This window comes from Ochotona princeps, chromosome 21 (genome assembly GCF_030435755.1).
Source record: "Ochotona princeps isolate mOchPri1 chromosome 21, mOchPri1.hap1, whole genome shotgun sequence".
NCBI lineage: Eukaryota > Metazoa > Chordata > Mammalia > Lagomorpha > Ochotonidae > Ochotona > Ochotona princeps.
The window spans coordinates 5031243-5049038 of NC_080852.1; positions in this window are offsets into that span (position 1 = coordinate 5031243).

Genomic DNA, 17796 nt, shown 5'->3' on the forward strand with positions numbered 1-17796 from the left:
ATCTTCCAACCACTGGCTCATTCACTAAATGGCCACAATGGCTGGAGCTGGGTTTATCAGGAGCTTCTCAGGTCTCCCGTGTGGGCGCAGTGTCCCAAGGCTTTGAGCCATTCTCTACTGCTTTTCTCAGGCTACACACAGGAAGCCGGATGGGAAGTGGAGCAGCCAGGACACTAATCACACATGTGGGATCCCAGTACTTAAAGGGGGAGGATTAGCCAATTGAGCCTTCATGCCAGGCCCTGCTAAGAGGTTTTAATCTGTGACTGATCTTTGGAATGTCCAGTGAAACTTTCATTTGACCTGTAATTCAACTGTGTTGGATTTTGCTGCACGGACTGGCCAGATGTCACTAAGGTCATTTCTAAACAGAAATAATGCCAATAAATCTTTTTTTAAAAGATTATTTTAATTTTTATTTAAGAGAGAAAGGTCTTCTGTCCGCTGGTTTATTCCCTAAGTTGTCGCAACAGTCAGAGCTGAGCTGATCCAAAGCCAGGAGCCAGGAGCTTCCTCTGAGTCTCCCATGTAGGTGCAGGGTCCCAAGTTTTTGGACTATTCTTAACTACTTTCCCAGGCCACAAGCAGGGATGGGAAAGTAGATAGGAAATGGAGCAGTCAGGACACAAGCCAGTGTCCATATGGGATCCTGGTGCATGCAAGACAAGCACTTTAGCGACTGCTCTGGGCCCAGTGCCAGGTCTAAAAGAGTTCTTATGTTTACCTGATAGCAGGTGCCATAAAGAAGTCTGAAGACACCACCCTTTAGAGAACAGCCACATTTCAAAAGCAACCGCACCCCAGGCTTGAAACTGGACCTCGGGCTCTTTCTCTGAACAACCTGGAAGTGCAGGTAAAGTCCTCCCCTGATCTCTTCTTTGCCTCTCTGTTCTGGGGTCTCCCTGTTCCGTGGCCAGGCCACTAAATCACAGCTGTGTTGGGAATTCCCTTCCTTGCAGTCCAAGACTGTACTCCGGGTCTCACAAGACTTGTAGAGATGCTGCAGCCAGGTGATGAGCCATTCTGTCTGCCAGACAGATGACCTGTGGGGATGCCAGCAGTTTTTGCCTGTCCAGTCTGGGGCCTTAGAGGAGAATATGGGGAATTCTGGGTCTAAATTTGACCCTAGGATGCCTTTAGGGTGTCTCCTTGTTAATCTCCAAGCCCTGGGCTAGCCTAGGACCTCTATTAAAAAGAGGTTGGCCTTTTACTCTGCTGTGGCCTGGCCACAGTATAAATTGGATAACCAGTCATGCCACCAGAGAGGAATTTTGATTTTAACATCCTCCACCTTTTTTTTTTTTTAGATTTATTTTTATTACAAAGTCAGATATACTGAGAGGAGAGATAGAGAGGAAGTGGGGCTGCTGGGATTAGAACCAGCGGCCACATGGGATCAAGGCGAGGACCTTAGCCACTAGGCCACGCTGCCGAGCCCATCATCCTCCACCATTTAAACAACTACTGCCACAGGGCAGGGAAGTGGTTGGAAGTTCAGCCTTCCAAATTCTGCACCCCTCCTCCCTTTGTGCCTCATGTATGACATCCCAGATCCTGCTTACTAGGAGCACACCGGAGTTTGCAGACCAGCACACCACTGGAGCTTCTCTGGTCTTAGAAGACCGAACCCCCAGCAGACCTGTCCTGTTCTGCTGGGTACCCCTCTTCATATCTGGATCCGTGCCTGCCCCGCCCCAGCCGGAAGTCTCCTTGACTCCATCGAATGTTCCCCCTAATTTTAGTGGCCCCCCCCCTTCCCTTCTCTACCCCTGCTTCCAGTTCTTGCCCTGCTCACTACCAGCCAGGCCTGGGGAGGGACCTGCAGAGCAGGAGCAGTTCTCACTGCCTGCTTCCCTGCCCTAAACCTACTCCTCTGCCTGCTCACACGGATCACCCTGGTCCCGCTCTGGGATCCTGTCTGCTGTCCTGGGGATCTGAGCAGCCGCAATCACCTCTTCAGACCCCCACTTGAACTACTTGTAAAAAAAACAACCTTTCACAGCCTTTCAGCCATTGCTGACTCCATGTGCTGCTTCAGTGATTAACAGCGGCCTTCTCCCTGTGGTTGATGGGTGAGTATAGCCGCTCCCGCTCCATAGGTCCCTCTCCCTGCATCTGTCCTTGAACTTTACCCTCCATGAAAATCCGAGGTTGTGCTCCTCCCGCGAACTTGGGCTCTGGACCTTCCAGCTGGGCTGGAGAATTCAAGCCCCCTACAGAGTCACCACGTGGCTGCCTCCTAAAAACCTTCGAGGCAGAATCTTCCTGATGAGTTCTAGCCGTTGAGGCTGATTGCCTGCTTGTAACAAGGCTTGACATCGGTCCCGGCGGCGTGGCCCAGCGGCTAAAGTCTTCGCCTTGAACGCCCCGGGATCCCATATGGACGCTGGTTCTGGTCCCAGCTGCTTCACTTCCCATCCAGCTCCCTGCTTGTGGCCTGGGAAAGCAGTCGAGGACGGCCCAATGCATTGGGACACTGCGCCTGCGTGGGAGACCCAGAAGAGGTTCCTGGTTCCTGGCTTCTGATCGGCTTTCCCAGGCCACAAGCAGGGAGCTGGATGGGAAGTGGAGCTGCCGGGATTAGAACCAGCGCCCATATGGGATCCCGGGGCTTTCAAGGCGAGGACTTTAGCCTCTAGGCCACGCTGCCGGGCCTCTGAGATTCTTTTAACCAGGACTTGGGTTAGGCATTACAGGTGGTATTTGAGGCTCAATGAAGTGGAAATGCAGCTGCTTTTTTTTTTTTTTCATTAACAAATGAGTGATTTAAACAGTGGACAAATAGAAGTTCTTTAATGTTATCAAATGCAAGGAGTGTTGGTTTTATGGATGGAGTAGGGAATCAATTATTCACATACAATTTGATTCTAAAGAAGTGAAAATTGCAAAAAATGTGGGGAAAAGTGATGCAAATTTTTAGAATCCATGGGTGTTTTTTTTCATAATATGCATTCCCATACATTTTCTGAAGACCCCTTCCATAGCTTTCTGTTCAGATTCTATGAGCAAATATTTTTATTACTTTTTTCCCATTTATATATGAAATATATATAAAAATGAAGGTGGCAAGTTAATGAAATTCCCCTGTAAATATGCAAACGATTCATCAGAAGCCAAAACATAACAACTGAAGTTTTGATTATTTTCTTAGGATTATGAGTTTCATGAACCAAACAATGGTTATAAACCATTTCAGCAATTTTAGAACAGTTACCACAGCAATGTTTTTTAATAATTTTAGTTATTTTGTCTACTTCATGAATTAAAAAATATATAGCTTTTAATAGCAAACATTAAGGACTCATGAAGGACTGAGAGACCATTTAAGCCGTCCTTGAGGTTATATTTAACGTTGGATTGAACTTTTACACAACAGTGGCTGTAATCAAAATTTTATTTTTGATAATGTTTACATAGTTAATCAGGTTGGGAAGGATCAAGGCTTAGGGAAAAGGGAGTGTGACCATTGTTTCTAAATTTTCTATTTCTTCTGTATATGGGGGAAGGGAGGAGATAAGGGGAGAAGCTTCATTTGGTGCCATTGGTACCCTGGACCCCCAACCTGAGCCCCGTTGAACCCCTCGCTCCCAGGGCAACATGGGGAACTCTTCTGCTAGGAACAGCTCCTGCTGTTGAGTGTTGGATTTGGGGGTAGGAACAGGCTATGCCAGACTGGGCTGCAGCACCTGTTGGCATACATATGAGCCAGTTCTGATACAGGCTGGACAGGGCCAGTCCACAGTACATACTGGCATGATCGAGAACCCAGGGTACGAATCAGACCAAATTGAACCACAATATCTGTCGGTTTACATAAGGACTGCAGGTGAACCAGCCTGAGGTAGGCTGCTGCATTTGTTGCTAAGAGCGGGGACTGAAGGGGACTGGAGGAGGACTGAGCCACAGCACCTGTTGGAACATGGAAGTCCCAGGGCTGGGAACAGGCCTCATAGAGGCACCCTTACTGGGCGACTGCATTCATTGGTGAACATGAGAGCTGGAAAGGGGTTTGGGCTGGCCTGGGGACAAGCCAGCTTGGACTAGGGTGTCACACTCATTGGCACACATGAAAAGACAGAATGGGTGCAGGCCAACCAGATTAGGCCACAGCACTAGCTGGCAAGTGCCTGAACTGGGTACAAGTCATGTCAAACTGGATCACAGTGCCCCCAGCAGGTACAAGATTCAGGACTAGGAATATGTGTGGCAACTAAACTGTGGGCACTCTGCTCAGATGTACGTATTGCCAGGAAACACATGAATGAACCAGGGAGCCTGTGGGCAGAACAGGCTGGACAAGGTAATGGCACCTCTTGGCATATGTGAAAGCTGGGTCTGGGGGCAAGTCGAGCTTATCTAAGCCACAGCACCCACTAGTGTGCATGAGAACTGTATAGGATATGGTTTTAGCCGGGCTAGGTCACAGCAGAGGCTGACACGTACAAAAACAGGCTGGGGATGGACCTGGTGGGGGTTATTGGGGATCTCCCTAACTATACTGTGTAAACACTGGTCCTGTGACTCGGCCTGGAACTCCCACATATGGATGAGGACTGGGTCTGCAGCAGGCAGGGCTGGGCTGTGGTGAGACTGACCAGGCAGTTACATCTGCTAGTATGTGCATTGGCTGGTGCAGGTGCCAGACTGAACCTGACCTTGCGCTGACTCATGCACACAAGTGAAGTCTAAGGTCACCCCAATTAGTTTCTTGGGGGACTCCCCGATTAGACCATTGAATTCAAACCATAGCCATAGGGAAAAATCATAGGATATGTGGTCTGACCTTGAAGTGCATACTCTGAGACTGGGTCTCCTCGGTTGCTAATACCTGTGTGGTGGCCAGCATGTCCAGATGTGCATGGGAGACATGCTAGCCTGCTCATCTAAGCCAGGAGGAGACAATAACTGCCTCATCTGAGGATGGGATGCAGAACAGGTTGGACAGTGCTCCTGGCCAAGCTTCACAGCATGTGCTTGGGTCTGTAGATGCACTAAGGTAGATTTTGTCAACCAGTGGACTTTAGATTTTTTTTCTACCATGGAACAATGAGACAAATATCCCAGAGTGTTCAAAACCACTCACATAACACACTTGGAATATTCTTCCCTACTTAAGACATCATCAACTAACCGTCCCCCCCGTTACTGGGTGCTGATGAAGTTTGACAGCAAGGAGTGGCCCCTTCTTCCTCCCCTGCAGTCGTAGGAGGGGGGGAAAAATGAAAAATTGGCCCTACCCACCTTCATCCATACCCGACCTTCCCACCCTAAGTAGAGGCCTACATAGCTGTATATCCCTCTCAACTGTGTAAACGATACTGAAAATATATTTTTTAAATTACTTTAATGTTGGAGAGTAAGTTCACTTCCCAAATGCCCTAACAGATGGAGCAAGGTGCTGGGAATTGAATCCAAGTCTGCTGTGTGGGTAAAAGACCTGAGTCCTTAGATCTCACCTGCGGCCACCCAGAGTGTCCATTAGTCAGAAATGGAATTGGGACTCAAACCCAGGTGCTGATAAAGGACACGTGGCATCTTAACCAGTATCATTATATCCAGTCAATACTGCGAGCATTGGACCATAAATTGTATTTTTGTATATGCCAGCCATTAAAAATTATGCCATTATTGTAAAACATGGATATGCAAACAAAAATGTAACTATTCTTCTCTCCCATAGACAACTCTCAAATGTGTTTCCCCAGCTTTCAGGCTTGGAGTTAAGACTTTTGGAACACATACAATCTTCCCTTTCTGTTGCCTCCTAGCCACATCTGCTGGTCCACATGAGAGCAGGGTCTTGGGCTAGGCAAGTGAGAATGGGCTGTTGCTGCCAGTGACTGACAGGACCAGGGTAGGCCATGTCAGGCTGGGCTGAACATCCAAATAAGACCATTTAGTGCAGCACAGTGTTGCCCAAAATAAATCGATCAGAGGGATAAGGAGGGGTAGAAAGAGGGAGAATTGGTTCTCCAAACAACACTGGTGTTTAGCTGGGAACAGTGGAGCAATACCGTGGGAATAACCTTGCAGAGTGAAGTGTGGGCACAAAGATGGTGAAGCAAGGGGGGGGGGGGGAAGGCCGCATTGGAAATTACATGGAACATTATGGTAACTAAAAGTGTGACATAAATCGGAGGCTGAATAGATGGTGGCTTCCTGTGTGTTCTTGCGAAGTGTCTCTTAGATCTAAGACTGTGCTGGCCATGTGTGATGTTATGGTTCTGATGGGTTTGTGGTGGTTACTATTAAGTAATTATATGATATGTTCTTCATAACCTCCTGATTTATCTTTTTTGCTCGGGTTGACACAAGTGACTCTGTTTTGATTCTGACAACTTCTAAATTCTTGTCAACAGCATGCTGTGTTGCTTGGCATTTGGTGTTAAATAATCACATGTGATTACTCTTAAAAACTTACTTGAGAGAAAGGGAAATCGACAAAGACCTTCCATTCACTGGCTCACTCATCAAATGCCCAGAGGAGTGTGGACTGGGTTAGATTAAAGTCAGGAATCTGGAAGTCCATGTGGTTCTCCCCTGTGAGTGGCAGGGTCCTAAGTGCTGGAGTCACTACCTGCTGCTTTCCAGCATCAGCAGGAAATGGTTCGGAAGCAGATCAAGCTCCTGAACCCAGGCACTCTGGGATGGGATGTGCGTCCCATCAACTTCCAGGAAATAACCTTCCCCTGAATGTATTTAGTAAAGTTGATGTTCAGGACTCACATTTCCACTGATGCCTGCTTAGTTTAAAAAAAAAAATGCTTATAACATGTACTGCTTTTGGCTTGCCATCCTCCCAGTTTCACTAAAATTATGCTATACTTTTCAGGAGCATTATATAACATAAAACCCATGTCACTAACATTATAAAGAATAGAGGTTTGACTTTGGCTTACGATTTTGGAGATTCGTTGTATCAGACTGGACAGTGCCTTTGGCTTCAACCTTGATGATAACCTTCTTACAGAGTCTTCATGTAGCACAGAACATGACATGGCAAGAGACAGGGAGGGACGGCATGTGCCTCTTGGTAAGACTGGAGCCCATTAGAGCAAATGCTTCTATGTATGGTATCCAGAGCAAGTGATAGGGATGGGGTGTGAGAGGGTGTCCTGTCTGTGGCTTTGCTGACATCATAACCCACACAGCTGTTCTCTGGGGCGACCTGCAGACACTTGCAGCTTTGTGAGGTTGGTGTGGAGTGTTACTGATCACTCTACCTTCCTGGGGTCCCCACATTGCTCATCTGCTTCGCTCCTGTGTGGACGAGGCAGAGTGAGGGATGAAGAGCTAAGAGGCTTCCAGCAGTCTCTGTGCCATAGCCCGAATCCCTGAAAGCTCCTCCCATGCTGTACCCAGCTGATATGCCCACTTCCCCAAGATGCCCACCTGAGCCTCCCCGATACAGAAGGCATCATGATTAACACCTGTACACCAAATACCATATATAACACCTGCACGTGGAAACACCATGAAACGGTCCAAGAGACCATCAGGAGCACTGCATCCTGCCCAGATTCCACCCCAGGCGTGTGTTCCATTAGGGTACCACTCCCTACCAGAAGGGGGTGGCTGAGCTGGGGTGATGTATACGATTTTCCTGTTGATTTTCCCCTCCATACACTTCTGAATGTGTGCTGTCTTCATCCCTGTGAGCTCATCCTGCTTCCATGCCTGCACTTCATAAATGCCTTTGCTTTGAATTAGGCTCCTACACCAACAAGGAACTGGAAGAAATGCAGATGGGAACTCGTACATCCCTAGAGCCCTGTGGCTTTATGATCTATTGTGTTCCAACCCCTGATGGTTCTACTCACCCCCGAAAGTGTCACCCCAAGGACCAAACCTTTAACACAAGAGTCTTTGGGGGACATTTTAACATTAAAGCTGATATCCAAACCATAGTAAGGAGTGTGGAGAATTCTTAGAAAAGGCAGAAAAAAGTGATCACAAAGTCAGTTTAACCATTTTTATCCACCCACCCATACTTCCATTTGTTCATTATTCCATTTATTTAATGTTCATTAAGCTACTATAATGTGGTAGGCATTCTGGCTGGCAGTGAAGGAGAAATCATCAATTATACAAAGTTGTTAATCATTAAAATTTATGAATGCTGGGCCTGGCACGGTGATCTAGTGGCTAAAAGTCCTTGCCTTGAAAGCCCCGGGATCCCATATGGGCACCACTTCTGATCCCGGCAGCTCCACTTCCCATCCAGCTCCCTGCTTGTGGCCTGGGAAAGCAGTGGAGGATGGCCCAAAGCCTTGGGACCCTGCACCCGCGTGTAGGACCTGGAAGAGGTTCCTGGCTCCTGGCTTCGGATTGGCACAGCACCGGCCATTATGATCACTTGAGGAATAAATCATCGGACGGAAGCTCTTCCTCACTGTTTCTCCTCCTCTCTGTATATCTGACTTTGCAATAAAAATAAAATGAACCTTAAAAACATTTATGAATGCTATGAAGGCAAGCAACAGGATTTCTTGAGAAGTAATAAAGGAAAGTCTTGTTTAAATTGGAGGAGTAGGCCCAGCGTGGTAGCCTAGTGGCTAAAGTCCTCACCTTGAATGCACCAGGATCCCCTGTACACACCAGTTCTAGTCCCAGCAGACCCACTTCCCATCCAGCTCCCTGCCTGGCCTGGGAAAGCAGTCAAGGACAGCCCAAAGCCTTGGGACCCTGCACCTGCGTGAGATCTGGACAAACTCCTGCTCCTGGCTTCAGATGGGCTCAGCTCCAGCCATTGCAGCTGCTTGGAGAGAGAATCAACAAGATCTTCCTCCCTGTCTCTCCTCCTCTTCATATATCTGACTTGCCAATAAAAATAAATGAATCCTTTTAAAAAAATTGAAGCTGTAGGGGGGAGCTGTGATCCAGTAAAAGTCTTTCAAAGAAAAGAGTAGTTGAATTGAAACCCAAAGGATGACACCAGTTACCATTCTGCTGTAACTTACTAGCCAAACTGTATCAACACGTATCAAATTATAAGAATAGCACTTTTTATACCATGTATTAAAATCAGCTGAACATGGAAACCAATGTGTTACGAAGTTCTAAAAACTTGAGTGTGCAAACTAAAATGTGGACCCAAGTTGAAAATTTAAGACTTTGGGGCTGGGCAGCGTGGCCTAGTGGCTAAGGTCCTCGCCTTGATCCCATATGGCCGCTGGTTCTGATCCCGGCAGCTCCACTTCCTCTCTATCTCTCCTCCTCTCAGTATACCTGACTTTGTAATAAAAATAAATCTTTTAAAAAAAAAAAAAGAAAGAAAATTTAAGACTTTTCAGACAGTGAGAGCAGAACATTAAAACATGTGGTCTTGTGTAAATTCGCAGTTTACATGCATGAAAAACTTGACTTTGGGATGTCAAAGAATAGTATTTGGACCCAAGTGAGCAGTAGAAAGTTACGAGTGTAATCCTTCAAGGGAGGAAACCTTCCTGAGATATGAACTTATAAAACTAAATTAGATACACATGAATCTGTGGGAAATAGCCAATGGAATGGAGGAGATCCTGGTAGCATGACAAAAACAAAGAAATAAGTGAAAGCAGGATCAGCACCATGAAGTATCAGGTTAAGCCTCCTTTTACCTCACTAGCATCTTGTATGAGTGATGGTTCCAGTCCTGGCTGCTCCTTTCAACATCTGTAGCTACCATAATACGAAATCTGTATTAAAAATCACTAGATACATACAGATAGGAGCCATAGCTAAGGGCGGAAAAACAATACAATTTGATTCCTAGATGACCCGGATGTAGCAGCTGGCAGACAATGATAATAAAACAGCTTAAAAGGATTAAAGAGAGGCACCAACGTAATGAACACCTTCAGAATCTCAGCACAGAAGTTGAAACAGAGAGAAGCAAATGGAAATACTAAACTGGAAACTGCAATAACTGAAATAGGAAATTCACTGACTATGTCCAACAGCAATTTCAAGATAAAAGAATGAGTTGGGGAACTAGAAGGCAGAACCATGTCAGGAGCCGTGCACTATAGCCACACTGAAGCCATTTTGAATATAGACCTATGGGACAGTGGAAACCCCCGGTTGGCTAGATGCTTGGGAAAGAAGTTATGAAACTAATCACACGCTTAGCTTCAATTGTTCCTAGCAACTGTTTCAGAATGTGATTGATGCTGTACTTACCAACATCTTGTTACTGATTACCTACGCTATTGTCGATATGTTGGTTACTATTGTTGATATGGTGGCTGCTCAAGAACAATCGGTCTTGAGACCATGGCTTGCATCCCAGCTTCTCTTTCCCTGAGCCTTAGTTACTGAAGAATATAAAAACCCTCAGTTGAAATCAATAAACTGACAGCTTGATCAGACCTACTGTCTTGCTGTCCATTCTTTGTGTCTCTTGTCCCTTCATTCTCTCCTAGGTGGCTGCGACCCCGTTGACTGTCCTGCTGGACAGGACAGAACCACAAAGTTGATACAAGATGAGAAAACCAAGAAGAGATAAAGAACAAATTGACAAAGGCAAAGACCTACAGGTCAGTATTATCTGGTCACTGTAAGTGTAATTAGAGTCCTGAAAAGAGGAAAAAAGAGAAATGATACTAAAGCATTATTGGAAGAAATAGTGATCTTCAATTTCTTAAAACTGGTGAAAGATATCAACTTAAAAATCTTAAAATTCACAGAGCATCAGGGTAAATGTAAAGAAAGTCACATTTCACAGTGATAGCCTAGTGGCTAAATCCTCACCTTGTGTTTGCTGGGATCCCATATGGGCACTGGTTTGTTTCCCAACTACTTCCCTTCCCACCCAGCTCCCTGTTTGTGGCCTGGGAAAGCAGTTGAGCATGGCCCAAAACCTTGGTACCCTACTTCCACATGGGAGACCCAGAAGAAGCCCTTGGCTCCTGGCTTTGGACTGGCTCAGCTCCAGCCTTTGCAGTCCACTTGGGGAGTGAATGGAAGTGGATGGAAGATCTTTCTGTATCTCCTTTTCACTGTATATCTGCCTTTCCAACAACAACAACAACAAAATGTCTAAAGTACATAAAGTAAAACTGAACTACTAATATGAAGAGAAAATTTAAAAGGTATTCACATTGAACAGGCCAGTGTGGTGGCATGGGAAACACAACTCACATTAATGTGTGTACTGAACTTCAAAATAAAATACCTAAAACCAGGCCTAGCACAGTAGCCTAGTGGCTAAAGTCCTTGCCTTGCATTGCCCAGAATCGCATATGGGCACCAGTTCTAGTCCTGATGGCCCTGATTCCCATCCAGCTCCCTACTTGCAGCCTGGGAAAGCAGTCAAGGACGACCCAAAGTCAAGTTCCTGCACCTGTGTGAGAGACCCACATGAAGCTCCAGGCTCCTGGCTTCAGATTGGCTCAGCTCCAGCCGTGCAGCTGTTTGGGGAGAGAATCAACAGATGGGAGATCTTCCTCTCTGTCTCTCCTCCTCTCTGTATATCTGACTTTGCAGTAAAAATCTTAAAAAAAAAAAAAAAAAAAAACACCTAAAACCAATTGTGAGGGAAGTAAACAAAGCCACAACCCTCGAAGGTTGAAATGGGGGCAGACATTTTGTGGAATACTGAAGATGCTCATTGGGACACCTTGTCTCATACTGGAATGCACTGGACCAGGCAGAAGCCAGAAGTCAGGAGCATCATCTGGCTCTCCCATGTGGGAGGCAGAAGCCCAAACACTTGGACCATCATCTGCTGCTGTCCCCAGGTTATTAGCTGGATCATCACTGTAGTAGCTGGGACACACACTGGTGACCATGTGAGACGCTGGCATCACAGGTGGTGACTTAACTTGCTGTGCAACAATGCCCCGTACAACTCAAATAGCTCCCCTGATTTTTCTTCTTGGATAAAGCATGTCAGTTTAGAAGTTGAGGAGCCGCACCCTGAGGTAGCAGCGGAATAGTATCTTTGTGGTAGGACTCTAGTAGATTTTACATTTCTTCCTTACACCTTTTTGTTCCACTTGCCAATCCCTCTTGCCACAAACATGGAAAACTTTGTTAGATTCATTATATTTGTTACTGGCTGGCCCGGCAATAAACAGATGACTCTCACTGAGGCAAAAGAAAAAGTCTTATTCACACGTGTGTGGGCTCGAGGCTACCAAGAACCAAGAGCCCCGAAGCGAATTTCAAGCAGGATTTTATACAGTTCTTTCATTTGGGGAGGGCAAAGTAGAAGAGTTGAGATAGGGGAGTTACAAAGACACTCAGAGTTGAGATAGGGGAGTTACAAAGACCCTCAGAGTTGAGATAGGGGAGTTACAAAGACCCTCAGAGTTGAGATAGGGGAGTTAACATCTGCCGCTGTGGTTTTCGGCACCGCTGGGTCAGGGCTGCTTCTGAGAATAGTTCAGCTTCTTACAAGACATTATCCACAGTTTAGGGTTATAACAGCATTTTAGTAAAACACATATTTCAATACACATTTCAACAAATTCCACTCTTCAATATTGATCTCTTGGGATTCCCCCAGGGATGGGAAAGGAAAAAACAAACAAGGAACTTTGTTTCTAAAGAAAACAGTACCTGAAGCATCCTGAGTTCCCTTCATGTGATCAACGGTTTCAGAAAACCTTTCAATATTGTTTGGTTGTGAAGCAGTCAGGAACCGCTGTCCTGGAGACCGTAGTATATGTAATGCTGGCTTGGGGACAGTACCGTAGAACAAACCCACCAGGGAAGCTCTAACTTCCCCCATCCCCATCCTGGCCCCAGGGACATGTTTGTGAATTCAGCCTGGGAAATGCCCTGAAAAATAGACTGGCTTCTCATTGGCACAATGGCCAGGAGGTGTTCTTTAGGCCCCAAAAGATTTAAGGTTTGGATTGGTTACTGAAATTTGAAAATCAACATTTCACACACCCCTTCCCCCCCCCCCACACACACACACAATTGCGTTTCTGGCTTCCTTTAGAAAAAATCCCAACCGTCGTCCATGCTCCCGTCTCTCCCACAAAAAAAAAAAAAAAAAAAAGCAAGCTACATCTCGCTCAGACTCATGGAATTCATCCTGCTTCACATTAAATTTCAACACCCATGTCACTGCCCAGGGGATACTGAATGGACACACCAGCCCCTCGCTCTGCGGTGTGTGTTTCAGTGAGTGTCTTTCAGATATGGTGAGAAAGCAAACACCATTGCAGAGGATCCTGTGTCAGCGCCCACGTGCAACAAGTCCGTCCCTGCCTGGTTCCTGCCCAGTGTGGCAATGCATTCCAGCTGATGTGTCTGAGTTTTGATTTGTTAGGTGGTGGTGGTGGTGGTAAGGGGGTTGTTCACTACCTCAGCTCCACCCTGGCCTCTTGGTCTGCTCATTTTGCACACACTCTATTTTTTGGCAAGCTTTTCCTCTTCCCAAATTAGCAACACCTTACATACACTAGTGTCTCCACCAAGACCCTTAAAAGGGTTTGTAGATTTTAAGTACTGGAACCAGGAGGTGGGAGGGGAATACAAATGAAAATGGGGCGGGGAGTATCCTAAAAATTTGCCTTCCCTGCTCCTCCTACTCCCAGACCAACAATAAGCAAGCATGTGGGCAAAAAATCCGCAAGGGTCAACAGGTAGGCAATGTCCCTGGGCACTCCTGTGGTGTCTGCTGCCTGTGTCCCCCTCCATGGCTTGTCTCTCAGTTTTCTCTGTCCCTCCCTTGCATGCAATACACTCATGTATCACTGTGTAGACACCGACTTAGATTTCCAGCTAACTTTGTGATTGTGGTCAGATGATGTCTCTATGCCCAGAGTAACACCCTCCACTAACTTGGAAGAAAATCAGATGGTGTTGGCTCAGGGTGTGCTGCAATCTCAGTTTGGAACGAAACATCTCCGAGCTCTATTCAAATCATTTCTCTGCTGGGGTGGCCTGCCCTTTCGGCCTTTGTCTCCTATTGGGGGAGAGAGGGTGCGTGAGACACACCCAACCTGCTCCCCCTTGCATTCTTTTAAGACCTCTGTAGTCTTTCCAGTCTTGGAGAATCCAGGCTCCACCATCACACCTCTTGACAAGATGCAGTTTCCAGCCAGCGTGGCTGTCCCTGCCCCATTCACAGTGCCCCGCGGGGGTCTCTGTCTGAACTTGGCTAATTTTACCACTTTCGTGCTGCCAGATTGGAAACTCTGTGAAGGCAGGGACTGGTCGGTCAAGTTCACTGCTTTACTGGTGGCCACGTCGGCACCACAAATGCAACCTGTTGGATAAGCATGCTGCTTCTCCAGTGTGATCATAGGCTCTTGGGCATGGGCATAACAGCTCGAGCTCACTTTCCTCCCTTCTCAGTGTTCACTGGAGGCTGGTTGAGGTAACCTGCTGGCACACAGTGGACATTAATAGGAGGGGATGTGACCCAAGTAAGAGTGTTTTAAGTGGGGCCATGATTTCTCTAAGTTGGGTAAAAGCTAGGATCAGTGAGATAGGAAAATCTTTGGATGCTAGTTTCACAGCAGCTACATCTGAGCTGTGAGTACTCAGGCAAGTATCTTACACATAGTCAGTGCCTTCAGTGAGAAGTTGGGTGATGCTGAAGAGTGGCTCCATAGCTGGAGAGCCAGGGTCCTGGGTTGCTTGGTTCTCTGTCCATCACATGTTGCACACACAGATGCTCCTTAATATGAGCCAATAGTTCGTTGGAGAGAATTGACCTAGAAAACAAGTCTTGTCCTGGATGTGAAGCAGGCAAAGGAGTAGGTGGAGGGAATATTGAACTCTGTTGATTCGGGTCTGTTTATCCCCCAGTCCGACTGGATCTCCCCAAGGCTGCTTCATGAGGTTTTTTCAGTGAGGGCCCAGCTGACACCAAGCTATGCATGAAGTGGGGAACTTGAAGGGTTTTCAGCTTGGGGACTCCCCAGGGAGGTTCAGGACACATCCCTGGTGAATTATATAAATACTCTGTTCTTTCCTCAAATTAATATCCTCACGGTATGCACACTGGTCATGCTTATGTTCTGAGTTAGCTCCCTTAGTTTCTTAAATCAGGAAGCTCTACTTGGGCTTCTCAGGGCATCTCCCCTTCCTCCTCTATCTCTTCTTTTATTGTGGGAAAAGAAAAGAAGATCCCTCTTCTTCCTTTTGTATACCCCTGGCTATGGTAACATCTACTCATTCACCTGGTTTTAAAAAAAAATCTCCCCAGGAAACATGGGCCTGGAAAACAGACTCAGGCTGGTCTCTTCTCCAGGTCCCATAGTCTGTTGGGGGAGGATGGCAGTGCAGGGCAGGGGAAGCAGGGTCCTCCAAGTCCTGGGTAACCGAAGAGTACAGCAGCAAAGTTTCCCTAACAGTTGCCCACTGTAGGCGAAAAGGGAATGAGTCCAAATACGTTGAACACTAAACTGCTCAGTCAAGGGCTCTTGAAACCGCATAGGCATGGACAATGTCAGGGTGTGACACCAGACAAGTAACCTGGCAGTAGTAGTGATGTCAAAAGGCAACCAAGGACATAGGGCCTGGTACCACCCTCTCCCCGGGCTCTAGGCAGGCTTTCCTAGTTCTAGGTGCAGTCCTCCTACTCCCCCATCAGAAGTCAGTGCTTTATGGACATGGCACAGCCTGTTGGGTCCAAAGTCTGAATGTTCCCAGGCTCCTGCAGCCTGAGCTCAGACTCAGCATGTGCCTTCCCAGTGGGCCTGTGGCTGAGCTTGTCCCTGTGACCCTGAGTGGCCCACTGTCTCTCCTGTGACCCAGGACAGAGCCAGCTCAAAGCTGAGCCCAGGAACAACCAAGAGCTCACCAGGCTCGAGCCAGGCTCCTGTTCCATGCCCCCTGGGGAAGACACACATTCTCCATGGTCATCCTAGCTGCCTCCACCACTAGGCTGGCTGCCAGAGATTCCTGGGAGGGGACATGTGGCCCTGATCTAAGGGGCTGCCACCTGGCACTACATCCTTTCCTGGCATGTAGCATAATTTCCCTATGGGTGACAAATGCATCAAGACTTTCACAAGATAGGAAGTGGCCCATACTTTGAACCCACACATGCTTTATGATTCCAGAGCACACACTCTAAAATGTACCCTTATTCCCATCACTGCATCAGAGATGGAGCTGTTTCCTCCACTCTTTAAAGTATCTAGCACCATGGCATAACTCTAATGAGACATCCCTCCTCCAGGCATCTCTCAAAGAAGCATGGTCCTAAGTTGACCATCGCCCAGATTGGACTCATAGTGTTTGTGCACAGGTAGACAGGTAGTTTGGTGCTGCAGCCATTTTTTAGATTTCTGTTTTAGAATGCACTTACACAGGCCCAGAGCAAGAGGTGAGCCAATGAGCTAGGGCTAGTGTAGGACTCCATCCAGGTGCAAAGCTTTGCTGGGGTTTCCAACACAGACCCTGGGCCACCTACAGCACAGCCATTGTGTCCATTGGAACTGACATGGTTTGGCTGAGTCCTAGCAGCAGATGGGACAAAGTGTCCCTCTCCCTGTCCCCCATAGTCACTGGGAATGAGGATGGGAACTGCAGCACGGCTCTCTGAGGAAGGCAGATGTGGCTTTGATCACTCTGTCGCCAGAAGCCAGGAGAAAAGAAGGAGCCTTAAAAAGCAGCTGGAAACAACATCAGGGATTCTCTATGCCAAACAACCAGCCAGGCCCAGGAGGAGCCCCAGACAGAGGCAGCCCCTTCTTCCCAAAGTCATTCTCAGAAGTACCTGGTGGCAAAGGAGTTTGCAGAACAAAAGGAGTGGGGCTGGTGGAGCTTTCTGAGTCTGAGAGGCGGGGCTGTAGAGTGTTGTGAGGCCAGGCCAAAGGCTAGAAGTATCCCCTGTCTACCATTCTTGTCCACTATACCCCACTAGCTGTGCATGCTTGTAGTGGTTTGGATATGGGACAACAAGCTCAGGAAAAGTGGGATTGTTCCTTCCCTGAAACAAGAGAATAAAATGAATATTCAGGAAGAACTGAGTTAAGAAGTGGGCATTACACATGACTTCAAGTTTGAGTCCTGGACCCTTTGTCATGCCAGCTTGGGTCTTGGCCTGGGTTTCTGGGGGGTCTGTCCATGATCTTGTTCATGAAAACCCTCCTTTAGGCTCTTCTTGTCTTTATTCTAGGGGCTTCCCGCTCATCCTTACTAACTGATACCTCAAGCCCTTTTGTTTTGAAAAGCATCCCTTGCTTTTACCAGTGACACCTTGTGTCTTTCAAACAAGGCATTTCCCTCTGGCACCCACCAGGCTGAGTCTCCCGAAGAGGCACCATCTGAATTTGTCTTGGAAGCCCTGTGGTGAATCACACAGGCTTGGCCACAACTAGAGCTTGCACAGAGTCTACAACCTGAGTGCTCCCAAGGTAAAGGTGTGGCATTTCCACAGCTTTGGCCAGCAGCTCATGGTGTCTGCCACAGAGGAGGGATTTGGGTGTGCAGTTATTGTTGGCAAAGGTAGAAGGAAAGAGAAAAACTTAGCAAAACTTTGAAGACACTTGGTTGGTGTCTGGATGGAGATCATTTCTTGAGTGTGCCGTCTGGGCTTGAGAACATAGTAACCTAATGGCAGTTATTTGAAAAGATGGATTTCTGGACACTGAATCCAAATGTCCCAGGCCCAGGTGGTGCTCGGCCCAGGACAAGCCTGCAGGTATGTGGTTACAGGGATGGGGTAGGACTAGGTGTCTGGTTTTGCAGGTCAGAGCGATACTTCCTGGCAGTATGTTCTTTGAAAGAAACAGTTCTTGTGTGACCCTGAGGTGTTCTCTGCAACACCTCTTTGGACCCTCAGAAGAATCAGGTGTTTGACAGGAAAAGACTCATTCATGGAGATCATCTCCAGGTCTTGAT